Genomic DNA, 15,512 nt, shown 5'->3' with positions numbered 1-15,512 from the left:
GAAGGAAAAGGGTAACATTTTCGAGTGTCTATTCTGAGCAACGAATTTCATACAAACTCTGTGAGTAAAGTGGTTTTGTCCATGTTACAGGTGAGAAAGCTGAGGTTCAGGGACCGTAAATGGGTCAATCAAGACAACCAGGGAACAGTGAAGTTGGGATGAGAATTTCCACCTGTCTGGCTGCAAAGCCCATGTACTCTCCTTTGTTCTCTACTACTCCCTGACTGCTTTATTCAGCTGCTACTCATTTCTACGGTAACCTATCGCCCTCTAAGTAACTGAGTAGCAGCTGCACACATGATAATGTGCCTAGTGTACAAAATCAAGTAACTGAAGTCATCATCCAATGAACAAATATTTATTGAGCATTTCTTTATGCTCCAAGCTCCATACAAGACAGCAGGAGACAGAGCAATAAACCAGACGTACAAAGTCCCGCCCTCATAGAGTACAAGATAAAACTCTGTACATGAAGAAAACCTTCATATGATATAGTAAGACATATAACTAATACAGAGAAGGCAACAGTCCCAGGACCTTTGAAAGCACTGATAAAACCTACTGAACAACTGAATTGCTCTGTTGTGCAATTCAATTGAATTGTCTCAGTTGCTCTGGCCTCCCAAGCCCCACGTTAGTCAGTTACAAATCTTGAATTTAGAAACAGTCCCTGTAACCACCAGCTGATCACAGGCCTCCGCCTCACCCCTGGCAAGTACCTTCCAGCACCTGAGTACTGAGAAGGGAAAGGAAGAGCTTGCCTAAGAACTGAACTTGTCTCCTTAGGCGCTCAGAAGATTCTGAATGGGGTGAGATATAGGGACCATCTGTGAATTTCCATTCCTCATGATGGCCCTGTCCATTCCATTCATTCCTCTGTCCTTACTTGGGGCAGCCGTGGGGAGAATCATCACCCAGGTAGGTCCAGAGGTCTAACAACTCATCAAGCCTCCCAGCTGGGATGCAGCTGACTGCCTCCTGGCAGAGGGTGATGGATTCCTCCAGCAGCTCTCAGTAGGAAAGTGCGGAAGACCTGAAGGATTGTCCACTTGTGTCAAAGCCAGTGAATGACTGCAAGGCCGTTGCAGCTGGGAACTATCACACTGCAGTCTTGTATCTTAGCCACATCATGCATTACTCTCCTATTCCCCACCGGAAACATGCTGTTTCCTAACAATACGTGCAAAGTATTCAACTGACAAAGATCTAAATATAACAGATCCCTCTCTATTAATTATCTTTCCATTATAAATGGAGGCTTGAAACATAATCAAGGAAAAATAAGTTTCCCTGAAAAAGACAGCCTGTGTTTTCTCCACAAAAATGCAACCTTTCTTTCTGTATGTTAGAAGGAAACATTTTAAATGAAACAATCTGTCAAAACTGCTTTAATACAAGAAGATGCTATACACTTCCTTAAAAAAGTTTTTTCTAATATTAGTGAAAAACTAGAAACAAGCCAAATTTACAACAAAAGAGAAACACATACGTTACAGTAGTTCAGCTTGACAGAATTTACTAGTCATTAATAGTGATTAAATATGCAGGTTATGAAATATGGGGAAATATATACAAAATAATTTTCACCAGAGGAAAGCAGAATGCAAAATTATTTATGCACTATGGAGATAACGATGCAAAACTTATGTTCAACGCTGGTGAATTTCAGAGGAGGCCAGAGAGAATCGGAAATCGCTATCTAGGGGAAGAGGCAGAAGCATAATTTTCCAGGAGTTCATTTCACTAAAAAATTGAAAATGTTGTCAAACTATTTATCTTCACCTTCATTTTAAAACATTTGCATCTATCAGAGTGACAGGAGCTTTCCATTCAAATGCTTTCTTTTTGGTTTTCAATATGCTAGAATGTGAGCTCCAATGAGCAAAGGAGGCCTTTATCTCATGTTTACTAAGTGCAGGATCCTGGACTGGATCTGGGGGCAGGAAAAAAGAAAATCTCATAAAGGACATGAGTAGAAAACTGGTGAAATTTGAATAGAAACTGTAGGTTACAAAATAGTGTTGGATTGGTGTGCAATTTCCTGATTTTGAGAATGTGGATAGTGTTTATTTAAATGTCTTGTTCTTGGGAAATATGCACTGTAGTATTTAGGGGTAGAGGGTCATGAGGTTTGCAACTTGCTCTCAGAGAGTTCAAAATAACAATGTGTATATACACACTGTAAGTACATACATATGTAAACACACATTATTACTTTGAGAGACAGAGCAGAATCTGAGCAAAGAGTTTATGATTGTTTTTTGGACCATTCTCAATTTTCCTGTAGGATTAAAATTATATTAAGCTAAAAAGTTTTAAAAATAGAGTGGAAAAGCTAAAAAGGTCTACAATTATGTAAATTAAAACTACATACATGCAAAACTATTTTATCGATTAGCTAAAGATATACACAAACTTTAAGAGTCACATAAGGTATATGACAGTGTTTTCCTAAAGGAATGGGAATGGTTGGGGGGGAGGGGAGTGAAAGGAAGGAAGGGAGGGAGATGGGGAGAGGAGGAGAGGGGGAAAGTGAGGAAGGAAGGAAGGAAGGGAGGGAGGGAGGGAGGGAGGGAGGGAGGGAGGGAAGGAGGGAAGGAGAGGGAAGATTGCATGGATTAATGCTGATAATATCTCATAAACTAAGAAACAGGATTATCACATCCCTAACCTCACCCTTCTACAGGGGTTGTTATGACACCAACATACCAGACAAATACAATCAGAATCTTGGCAAAAGGGCTGCTGATCCCTGAGCTGGACTGGCTCACGCAAATAAGCCGGTAGGGCACAATGATCTGTCACTTAAATGTAGTATTGCCCAAACCAACTGAAATGAAAAGTCAAAGCTAATACATGAACTCCTTGGCTTCCAGCGTGGTCAGGAAATCGAATACTGTATTCTGATATTCTACTCTTCTGGTTAATGAGGTTTCCTTCCCGTCAGGAAACATCTGACTGTCTACAATGTGTGTGACACTCTGCTGGCTATGGGGACACACAGGCGAAGTTAGCACAGCCAAGTTCCTGCCCTCAGGTGAAATGCCTGAGCCAGACAGACAACACAGCCACACACACACCTTACAATTCAGTGCAATAAGTGCAAGGATCTGCGGAAGCAGAGAAGAAAGAAAATATCGTATAGCTGATTCACTTTGTTATACAGCAGAAACTAACACAACGTTGTAAAGCAATTACACTCCAATAAAGATATTTTTTTAAAAGCAGAAAAGAAAGGGAAGACTTTCCAAAGAAGGGGACACTACAGCTGAGTTGTGAATGAGGAATAAAGCAGAGCTGACACACCCACATAACAGCCAGCACTTACACAGCACCGAGTGTGTGTCAAGCATTTGTACTAAGGACTTTCCTTATATTGACTTACTTAATCCTCGCAATACCACCATCAGGCAGGTACTCTTGGCTTGGCAAGGTTAAATAACTTGTCCATGGTTAGGCAGCTGGTGAATGGCAGAGCTGGGATTTGAACCCAGACCCCAAGTCTGTGCGATTCACTCAAATAAATTAAGATTCCTAACTTGACTTACTCATCAGGAAGGGAAAGGGGAAACAAGACCACATGCCAAAGCACAAGGTCAGGACCGGTTAGCTCTCCCAGAACCCACTTTCTCTTCCTCCTTGCTACACTGCTACGTGGCTACAAGGTTTCCAGCCTCCTTCACCTCTGGGTGTGGCCATGGAACGTGAATGGAAGGGATCTGCACCACTGCTAGCCATGACCTAGCCCCAGAAAAGCTCCCTCAAGCATCTTTCACACTGTCTCTTTCAGCTGACAAGAGAAGGCTCTAAGGGCTGCGAGGTGGGCAGAGCCACAAGATGGCAGGGCCTGGATTCCTAAATGATGATGTGGGAGGCCACCTGCCAGCCAGACACACCCAACTGGACGGCAACCCAACTGAGATAGAGAGGATTTTCCGTAGTTGTGGCTAGTATTCTTTACCCTAACAAGTATACCCCAACGAAAGACAGAAAGGTGACTGTCATAGATTCACGTCTATAATGCCAAGAGATATCAGAGATCGTGTGGTATAGCAGAGACACATGAATTTGGGATAAAATAGATTTAGGTTCACATTCCAGTTGTGCATTCTACTAGCTATATGACCTTAATTAAGTGATTTAATTTCTCTGTTCCTCAGCTTTCTCATTTAAAAAACGGGGATGGGCTTCCCCGGTGGTGCAGTGGTTAAGAATCCGCCTGCCAGTTCAGGGGACACGGGTTCTGGCCCTGGTCCGGGAAGATCCCACATGCTGCGGAGCAACTAAGCCCGTGCACCACAACTACTGAGCCTGTGCTCTAGAACCCACGAGCCACAACCACTGAGCCCACGTGCCACAACTACTGGAGCCCGCGTGCCTAGAGCCCGTGCTCCGCAATAAGAGAAGCCACCACAATGAGAAGCCTGCACACCGCAACGAAGAGTAGCCCCCGCTCGCCGCAACTAGAGGAAGCCCGCGCACAGCAATGAAGACCCAATGCAAGCAAAAATTAAAAAAATAAAAAACGGGGATGTTACTGCTGACTGTATGGGCTGTGGTGAGGCTTGAATAGTTTTAATGCCATTGGTACATAGTAGGTGCTGCCAGTCTGTAAAATTCACAGGTGTCTAAGGATGCAGAGCTACACAGGTCACATGATACATTTCAGCCCACCGGCTGCACCTCACATCAAATGAATCCACTGAGATGGGATTATCAGTATCTTAGGTGCCTGGCTTGTGCTTTGGGACACAGTTTAGGGGAATGACATCATGGTCGCATGGGAGGGTGTGAGATTTCAATGTTACAATGCAAGAATTTAGTGTCTATTTTGTCATAAATTCCCACACTGAAAATTTTTAAATCCTAAATTTCTTTTCACCTACAAATTTAAAAGCTAGAACAAGTGAATATGCAACAGGAACAAAACAAAGGAATTAACAGCATTAACTTCTGTTGCTGTTTAACCTGATTAGAGTACACACTGACAGCCTACTTAGATTCTAAACTTTGGATTAAAACAAAATTTTTGGACAAAGTACATTTTCTAGGATTAAAACAAAATTTTTGGACAAAGTACATTTTCTATGACATACCAAAATCCCAGTATTTTTACTATGTTAGTTTTGAAATGTCATTCATTAGCTTTTTCAATTCTTTCAAGACATAAGTCACAAACTTTTCTATGCAAATTAAGCAAACATCTTAGTATCTTTTACATCCCTCCAAAATATGTAATTCTTTGACCTTTACAAAAGCTTGACTTTTGTTGAAGGTTCATCATAAACTCACATTAGACAGGAGAAGGGCTCAGGAAAAAGGAAGAGGTATAAGAAATATTTTATACTATATTAGACTGTATGTTTGAACACACAATCACCAAACCAAGAACAACAACAAAATACATGGTTTTTATATGAGTAAAATATGACAAGACACTACTCCTAACACTTTTGCCTAATCCAGTACTAGGCACTTTCCTACTCCATTTGGGACCTTAATTGGATTTAGCCAATCCATATAAAAGGTTTCTGGGGAAACAAAAAATGTCAGCAGTAAGCCAAAGCCCTCTACGTTCTTACCTCAGGCCGTCCTTATTTATCCTTTTTATATATATTATTTTTTATGTATTCTCACTGCCCTGTATTTTGGTTCTTTACTGACCTCTGAGACCCTGCCCACTTGGATGGCCCATTTGGACATACTCTCTAGAACATCAGCATATGACTCTATACGCTCCCACTAACCGTTGAAGTCTAAAATTCTGGTCCTGGCTGAACCTGCTTTCCCAGACCTCCCTGCCAAGGAAGGAGCAATTGGCCTTTCCTGGTACCCCTGCGTCCAGCACTTTCACACTCGAGTTGTGTCTGCACTTCCTGACTGCTACAACCACTGATTATCTGCTGAGTATGGAGGAAATAAAACCCTCGCAGCAACATCCCTGCACCTGCTCACTTGTCTCCTGCACTAACACCTTCCCTGACCATTCTACATAAAGTAGCAACCAACCACTCATCACTTAGCTTGTTTTACGCTTATCAAAGCACATGACTCTCCACCGTTGGCTCTTTGCTGATGGACTGTCTCCTCCTACCAGAAGTAAGCATCTTGAAAGCAAGGACCTCGTCTATCTTTTTCATGTCAGTATCTCTACCATCTGGAAGAGAGCCTAGTCAAAGTAGGTGCCCACTCCATATACTGAATGAATGAATGAAGGCAGTATGTTCAGAATAAGAGGGCTACAGACAGTTACACAAGCCCTAAAGTATTATGGCTAAGACTTTATGATGCACAATTCCCAAAAATGAATGACACAAACTAAGAAATCAGGCAGTTGAACTTGAGACTTTATGCAGATATTCCTGAGGAAAATGCAGTCAGTGAAAATGAGTGACATGATAACTTTTTTCAAGTGTTTTCCTCCATCATCGCCAGCTCATGAGATTCACACAAGAAGCCCCCCGCCCCCCCACAAAAAAATAGAGCAAGATAAAAAAAAAAAACCCTCTCACTGTTTTCCATGCAGAAAAGAGATAGGGATAGCAAATTTGAATCTGTCAGGCAGACAACTCACTAACAGGAAAGCCAGATATATGTATTTCAGAAGGAAATAGTCAAGAGAAATAGTCAGCAACTTGAAAATTAATCAGATCAAGCATAGTCCTTTTGATAAGTGCACGATTTACTGCTTAAGTTGATGGCATTATAATCAGCCCAAATTTATCATATTCCCATAGGCTACCTGACACAAATAATGCATTTACTCTATAACCATCTAAAATCTACCCTTTCTTTTGGCCAAAAAAAAGGCCCAATTCCCATTTAATTGTGTTTCTAGGCCTTGAACTCAAATGAGATGCTGGCTATTAAGATGTATTGGGAGAATTATGGGGATTTTGCATGCCATTAGTATCTAACGGTATTTTAAAGTGTAAGTAACTCATTTCTAATACAATAGCATGAAAAATTAAACATCCAAACATAAAAACTGCTCAAGAGGAATGAACACTGCAAAGAGCAACTATCATGCTCCTCGTGCAAGTCAGCCACTGAATCAAGGGCTCCCATTAGGAATTTTCTTCACAAGGTACAGCTTCTCTTTATTCATGACTTTAAGAATGCCCTCCCTAGCAAGCATGCCATCTGCTTAAAGACCAGTCAATATTCTATGAAGAACTAGATTTTCTGTTAACCGATAAAGCCCTCAGAGCTCAACACAAAGAAATGCAGTGGTTCAACAACACTACATATGAAGGAATATTGGATTTTTATTTACCTGGGTGAAGAAAGGCCTCTGAAGGGACTCCACGGTACCTTTCCCAATTATACAGAAGAATGAATTTCCAATGTAAACCTTGCGAATTGACATGTATTAGGCCGCTGTTCAATAAGACAATATGAAGCCCAAATGAGACGCTAAATGAAGAGGTTTATCTGGGACTTTGCCTAGAATTGAAGAAAAGTGTTCACAAACTCCCTGAAGAGGAAAGTTACAATGACCTTCCTTTGCTAGATAGAGAGCCTCATCCTCACTGCCTTTAAGCCAGCACTGGTGAATATCAAGGTGTTCCTTAGAGAAAGTTCCCTATTAGAGAACACAAGACAACTCCCATTCTATCTCCCCTCACTAATACGGTGGCGGGGGAGCTTGCACAGGAGGCAATTCCCTCTTTTGAACTCAGGCTAAAGGGGGCATCGTGCAATCTTCCCCCCTCAGCTTCATAGGGGAAATGTGGGAACACGAAGTTCTTGATCACCACTAGAAAAACAAAAGACACCTATGGCGTCATTGGCATTGCTCTTGGCCCTGTTCAGCATTCATTCCGTAGGTCATGGCAATCTACAAAATAGTTCCTCAAAGCTTGCTCACTGTGGCCAGAGTGTCTGCCAGCGATGTACACTGATGAGCTACTTGTTGAATTTCCGTGTCAGGTCGCTTGGCTGTTGGTAATTATTTCCTAACATGGAAGACACATCACACAGGGCTTGTACCAGAAGGACATGAAAGGAATACCCCCAAAGGGGAGCTCTGTGGTCTCCTCCTACCAATTTGTTTAACGAAACCAATGACACTCAGCAAATGACAAGGGGAAAATGGCACCTCTGGCATTGTACAGGAGGTACAGACTGTATTCGGGGAGACGGATTATAGAGGTGAATACAGAATGGCGCCAACACGTAAGAACTGACTTCTAAACCAAATCCATGCAGAGCTCAGGAGGGAGGACAGTAGCAGGGCTCAGCAGGCTTCTAAACAGTTTCGCAGCCGCTGTCAGCAGAGTAAATACAAATGCGAACTAAAAAGAGAAGGCAAAGTTGAAATCTGGATGGAGATGCCTTTGTTGTGGTGAAAGAGAAGGCAGCAGTGTTCAACTGAGATTAGCAAAGAGACTTTGCCGGAGAAGGGTATGAATACCCTCCAAGAGAAAGAGAGGTCTCCCCAAGAAGATGGATGAAGACCTGCTTCATCCACTTAGAGAACACTTGCCAGATGCATGCTTTTTCTTGTCTGGCAATTAAAGTTTACTCTTTTCTCGCTCCTCATTGGGATCTCCATACCAACAGTACTTTCCTTTCTTAACCATATTTTATGCCCCAAATATCTCTGTCCTACAACTTCTTACTAACCCTTATGCTCTGCCTATCCCAAGATCATGCTGATTGTGGATCAGGTCAGACAACCAGCTCTGTCATATTTAGCATTGTTACCTACGATTCAACAGTGTAATAGCAGTGGGCTTATTGAATCTGCAGGAAAATATGGAGTTGGTATGACTGTTTCAATCATAATACATTTTCAGATAATACCACCAGGGTTAAAAGAGACATTAATAGGCAGAAATTAGGGCCAAATCAAATAAGATGAAATTTCACATCAAAAATGAAAGATCCCATGCTTAGGGACTGTGCTTCTCAAAGACAGAATGTGAGATCTAAGGTTTAACAGAAATACATATTGAGAAAAAGTACACAGCTGTTTTGATCAACAGTAAGCTAAGGCTGCCAAAAAGGATGTTATCATCTTAAACTGTACCAGAAGAAGACAATTATCTCATTCTAATCTGAGTCCATCTGCCTAGAGATAATCACATGTAGTTGTAGGAACTTCTCAGATGATAAACAGACACACTTTAGAAAGAACCAAGCAGGATTGTGAGGGCCTCGTGAGCCAAATCAAGTGCTGAATGGCTGAAGGAACAGAGGATGTGCAGCCTGAAAAAGTAAAGATTAAGGGAAAGCAAGATAAAGTCTTCAAATATTTGGAGGACTGTCACGTGGAAGAGGGATTGGATTTGGTCTATGTAGCTAAAAGAGGTAAAACGTATACCAACAAGTGTAAGTTACAAGGAGGTATTTTTAGCTCAAGGTAAGAATTTTCTAGCAGTCAGAAAACAAAGAGAGAAGGAACAGCCTTGGGAAGCAATGAACTACAGTCTCTGAAGGATGTCCTAGTAGATGATAGAAGACCACTTGGCAAGGACAGTAATCCTCAAACTCAGAGAGACACAGCCTCAAAACTTTTAAGAGCTGCCCTCGATTATCTACTATATGCAAGAACTTTACAAACTTTATAATCCTTGAAATAACCCTAAAAGGCAGGCATTGCTATACTCAATTGATAGATGTTCACAGAAGTTAAATGACTTGCGTGATACCATTCAATAAATGGCAAAGCCTAAATTCAAATCCAGATGTAAACTCGTGCTATGCCACATTGTCTTACAATCCTCTATTGATTCTGTTCTTAAAACGTCAAATGTTCAACCAGTTGGTTACATAAACAGTGTGAGATACAGAAAGATCATTGGACTCAAGTCAGAAAACATCCGTTTGTGTCTTACCTTTACCATTTAAGCTTTGTGACTTGGGGCAAGTTACAAAACCTCTCTGGGCCCTCAGTTTCTTCACTCACAAACTTAATAACAATACCTATTACATAGGTTTTCAATGACTATAAAACAGATAATCTCAATAAAAGTACATTGCAAATTCTAAAATGCTTTTCTAAAGTGAAACATTATTAATGTTATTAGGTAAGGTCAATGCTTTCACCCTCACAGAACAATCCAGGAGGTACTTTAATTTGAAGTATTTTCAGAAAAACGATACCAGAAGCCTCATCTAAGACACTTGGCTCAGCTGGTTAGAAAACAGTACCCACTGTCAGCTTTACAATTTCTATAAAAGAGGAGTTTAGAGGCAGCAATGTGATAGGAAGGAGAGGAGAGTAAGAGCCTCCTATATCACTCCCTTGGTGTAGCCACTGATAGCACATGAATCCAGTCGTTAGTCCCATTTTTTTCCAGAAGTTCAGAAAATGTGCTGCACGAAGTGTTCAATTATACCCTAGACTAGCTGCCTCCAAAATATTTGCTGATACTCATGAGTGGGTGAAAATTTAGTGTAGCCCCATTTTATTATTCATCTAAATGGAGATTTAAATTTAATGATAAATCAAAGGACTGACGTTTATATAAAGCACACATTGGTAACTTGGACTGTCAGGGTCAGAAAGGACATTGAAGGTCTCTGATTCAACCTCCATCTGCTACTTGTTATATTAATATATAAAGATCCAAAAGCCATCTGTCATGCAGAGACCACATGGGACATCCTTATGTAATGCTTTAAAGCTTCCCAGAGCAAATGGATGTCTCCCCAAAGGCCTGAGATTGACCATTTCCAAACAACCCATGTGAAATGTTTCAGGGTCTAGAAGCTATGATAAGGGACAAGGTAAATATTTCTCTCTCTCCATGAAGTCCTGATGCAACCACTGACCACCACCACCACCTGCAACATTGGTGTCCCCAAGAGTCAAGCAGAGATCTGTATTCTTTGACCTCTTCACTTTTTCGGGACCTTGGAAAGCACACGTAAGGTAAGGTCTCTTGCCAAACATTAAGGGAGCCTAGTAAGCTTTCCAAAAATACAGATTTCTACACCCCTCATAAAATCAGATTTAACAGGTGCCAGCCTGGCCCCACTGTAAAAAAGAATCTCTGATGAAGGCTTTATTTGGCAAAGTCTGTCCTCAAGAAGTAAGTCAGGTTTGACTAGGATCTCCTCCTGCCCTGCTACAGTCAAGCTAGCCTATGACAGGAGCAGCTGGGACTCTGCTTAGGGCGTCTCCAAGGCAGAGTGAGAGGCACAGGGGAACAATCTCCTCCATGAGGCCGTTTCTAGATGTTTTTCTATTTAAATTAAAACAAACAAACAAACAGAGCAGCACAAAGAATAAGTCCTTCAGCATCCCAACGTTTTGTGGTGCATATAAAAAAGTAAAAGGGTTCTCCTGACCGTGGCCCATTAATAGTTGTGTAGATGATGGATGGAGGAACACAGGAACGGACAGAAAGACAATATATAGGCAGCCACTTGTAAATTTATTTGACAAGAGTAATATTATATCCCTGGCCTCCTGGAGCCTTCATTACAGTGTAGATAAATTATAGTTATTTGTTCATTGTTGTTCAATTTCAAATAGTGGCAAAAGCTAAGGTGAGCCGACTATCTCCATTTACCCCCTCCAGATGGACTCTGCCTTGTTCTGTGCCAAAGAAGACTAAGAGGTTCCCTCTCCTTTTTGGTTCCAGTTGGTTTCAGCCAATGGGAAACGCCAGCAGGAGGGCAGGAAGGGTTGAAGTTGGGGTACTAATTAATTCATATGGAAAAGACAGCACAGTCCTTGGCACACGGTACTAGCTACATAAAGGTAGCTGCTCCTTTTAAGAGCAAAACTAGTGAAGAAGGCCCTTGACTACTAAGTGGTACTTTCATGCCTCTCTCTCAGCTGCTGTCTATAGCCTTCCCAATATAAATGTGTCAATAAAGACTTGATTGTTTTTTAATAATGTTTACTGAGAGGACAACTTTTGTGCCTTGACCTCTGCTTTGTATCACATTCACTGAATTACTCATTTAGTTTGGGGCTCTTTCTTTTAAAAAGTAATCACTTTGCTGCAAGAAATTTTTAGGTCAGAAGTTCACAATCACCGAAGCAGAGCAAAGCAATTTAGATAAAATTTCCTGATCTGAAGGAAGACTTTTGTTATTGTGAGGCATTCAGTAGTGACTGCCAGCTGTTTAATCAAAAAGTTATTGTTCATTGTGGAGGAAACATTGGAGTTTGGAAAACAACGAGGCTATAACTCCAAGTTCAGAAAGTGTCTGATGAAGTTTCAAATCCTTTTCAAACTCCGACTGATCATTTAAACTATCATGGCCCATTTCTGATAAGGCATTTCATGGATGATAATAAGAAAATCACTGAGACAACTGAGATCTCCCACTAATCTCTTTAATTATTCCCTTTCCTAGCGGCTCCTTCATGTTCAGATTACAGGGTATAAATTAAAGACAGTTTTAAGAGATGTCTCAGATAAGCCTATTATTAAGGACACATAGGTGACTCCTTTAATGCCAAAACCAAAATGAATGATAAAAGAAAAATTAAGAAGGTGAGGGAATTATAAGGGGAAATGTTTGCGTGTTAGAAAAAGAAGGATTTGAAGAAGGCTAATGGGAAAAGAAAAGATTCAAGAGTCAGAAAGCCTTGTAAATTCTGGGCTTACCCACTAAACTTGGGACGTGACCTTGGACAAATCACTTTATCTTCCTAGGATTATTTCCTCACCTTTTGCATAAAGAAAATGATGCCTGCTCCTTTTACCTTTCTAAGGCTCTATACGACACTGCACAGTAATTGCTTTAAAAACTGATGCCCAATACTGATGTGAAATGGCTTAAGTAATGCAGTGTTGAACCGCCTGAATGCTTGTTGGTTTTTCAGATCCTCCCAAGGACCCAGCTACATCCCTTTCCTTATGTTTTGTGCATGAGATAATCTGGTAACCTTTTAATAATCTTGCCTTTTTTGTTCAAGTTATTCAACTTGATTTCTGTCACTTACAACGTAAGGATCTTAACTAACATGAAAATGTAAAGGAAAATACACTTAACTGAAACAATTCTACACTCAGATGAAGAACTACAGTAAGTCTTGGGATGCCCACTCAGCAGCGTATATGAAGATAAAAATTCTGATCTCACCACACCTTGGTGCCTACCTCATTTACATTCTGTGATGTCATCAGCAATTTATGAATTTGTGGGCAACTTGATAAGTTCTTATTTGCTGTGGCATCCCCAGTACCTAGACCAGTGCTAGGCACAAAATGTATGCTTAATAACAATGGTTTTCATCTCATGTATTTTTGCATTTGTGTCAGTCTGATCAGTTCCTGGATGCAACCATCTCTCTGTGCTTGTATGATTACCCAATGGGTGAACTGGCTAGGCTCCCTCTGCCTCTTAAATGGATTAACTGCCAACATACTTTGTTAATACTACTAGGTTGACGGAAAAGCTGAAATGCACATTTTCAATTGAAAAAGGATATTTAGAATAACAGAAGAATTACTCAAGTAAACCCCATGCTACTTTTCCACACATAAATAAAAATTTATATGCACGTTCCCCTAGTCCCTTTAACCTTTCCCTCATCTTTTCATACAGATCTCAGAAACGACGCTCTCAGTAACACATAACTGACTAGACATTACTGAGCACTTAATACGAATACTCAAGAAACACCCATTAAGTTAAGGAATAAATAAATGAATTGCCTGATGTAATCTAAGGCCTTAGGAGCCTCTCCAATTCACAGAGACTCCAGCCACACTGAACTATTGATATTTGCAAGTCCTACAAGTTTCGTGCACTCTCTTCCTTCCAACCTTTGTACATTCTGGTCCCCTGGTTCAAGATACCTTTCTAGCACTTATCTGGCTGTATCACACAGCAAGACCCAACTCTGTTGTCAAACTGGGAAGCTTTTCTCATACTATCTTTCTCAAGTTTTATTGAAAATGCTACTTTTGTCCTGATTTGTATGCTGCTGTCAGAGTGTCTGACGCCAACCTGAATTTCTTTCCTTTGTAAATGACATGGCCTTTTTGAAGTCATGAGAATATTTTTATATAAAATTTAATACCCTTACTAGGATATCTCAGAGTTGACTTTACAGGTCCATTTTCCCAAATTCATGATGGTTCCGCTCGGTATGTAGATCTGGACTTCCTCTGGTTTTCTTGCATTGTACTTTTTAACGGCTTTATTGAGATATAATTCACCTACAATATAACTTATTTAAAGTATATACTTAATGGTTTGGGATATATTCTGTTATTAAACTTTCCATAACAATTTTAGCCATTTTAACCATTTGTAAGTGTACAATTCAGGGGCATTAATGACATTCACAATGATGTGCAACTACCACCACCATCTTTTACCAAAACTTTTCATCACTCCAGACAGAGACTCTGTAACCATCAAGCAATAACTCTTTATTCTCCCACCCCTCAGCCCCTGTTAACCTCTACGTTCTCTAGGATTTGACTATCCTAGATACTTCGTATAAGGTGAATAATATTTGTCCTTTTGTGCCTGGCTTGTACTTGGCATAATGCTTTCAAGGCTCATCCATGCTGTAGGATGTATCGGAACTATATTCCTTTTTACAGCTCAATAATATTCCACTGCATGTATGGACCACATTCTGTTTATCCATCTGTTGATGGACACTTGAGGTGTTTCTGACTTTTGCCATTGAGAAAAATACTAAAATAAACATTGGCATGCACATATCTATTCAAAGCTGCTTTCAGTTCCTTTGGATATGGGGGTGTAACTGCTGGTGATATGGTAACTTCTATTTAGCTTTCTGAGGAGCCACCGAACTATTCCGTAGCTGCTGTACTATTTTACATTGTATAAGGGGTCCAGTTTCTCCGTATCCTCAACAGTTATTTTCTTTTTAATTACAGCCTTCATATTAGTATTAAGTGGTATCTCACTGTGCTTTTTATCTAAGCAAGTTGAGCATCTTTTCATGTGCTTATTGACCATGTGTGTATCTTCCTTGGAGAAATGTCTATTAAAATTCTTTGCACATTTTTTTTTATTTTTTTACTTTTTAACGTCTTTGAGTACAATTGCTTTACAATGGTGTGTTAGTTTCTGCTTTATAACAGAGTGAATCACTTATACATATACATATATCCCCATATCTCTTCCCTCTTGCATCTCCCTCCAGCCCTCCCTATCCCACCTCTCTAGGTGGACACAAAGCACCGAGCTGATCTCCCTGTGCTATGCAGCTGCTTCCCACTAGCTATCTATTTGACGTTTGGTAGTGTATATATGTCCATGCCACTCTCTCACTTTGTCACAGCTTACCCTTCCCCCTCCCCATATCCTCAAGTCCATTCTCTAGTAGGTCTGCGTCTTTATTCCCATCTTGCCCCTAGGTTCTTCATGACCATTTTTTTCTTAGATTCCATATATATGTGTTAGCATACAGTATTTGTTTTTCTCTTTCTGACTTACTTCACTCTGTATGACAGACTCTAGGTCCATCCACCTCACTACAAATAACTCAATTTCGTTTCTTTTTATGGCTGAATAATATTCCATTGTATATATGTGCCACATCTTCTTTATCCATT

General features: G+C 40.5%; 1 protein-coding gene across 2 annotated transcripts in view; it reads right to left on the bottom strand.

The window, feature by feature from the left end:
- Positions 1 to 15,512, bottom strand: part of NELL1 (neural EGFL like 1) — an 869,596-nt gene that overhangs the window by 694,515 nt on the left and 159,569 nt on the right. The window lies entirely within an intron of this gene.

This window comes from Tursiops truncatus, chromosome 8 (genome assembly GCF_011762595.2).
Source record: "Tursiops truncatus isolate mTurTru1 chromosome 8, mTurTru1.mat.Y, whole genome shotgun sequence".
NCBI classification, from domain to species: Eukaryota; Metazoa; Chordata; class Mammalia; order Artiodactyla; family Delphinidae; genus Tursiops; species Tursiops truncatus.
This window is presented reverse-complemented; position numbering and strand designations above follow the sequence as displayed.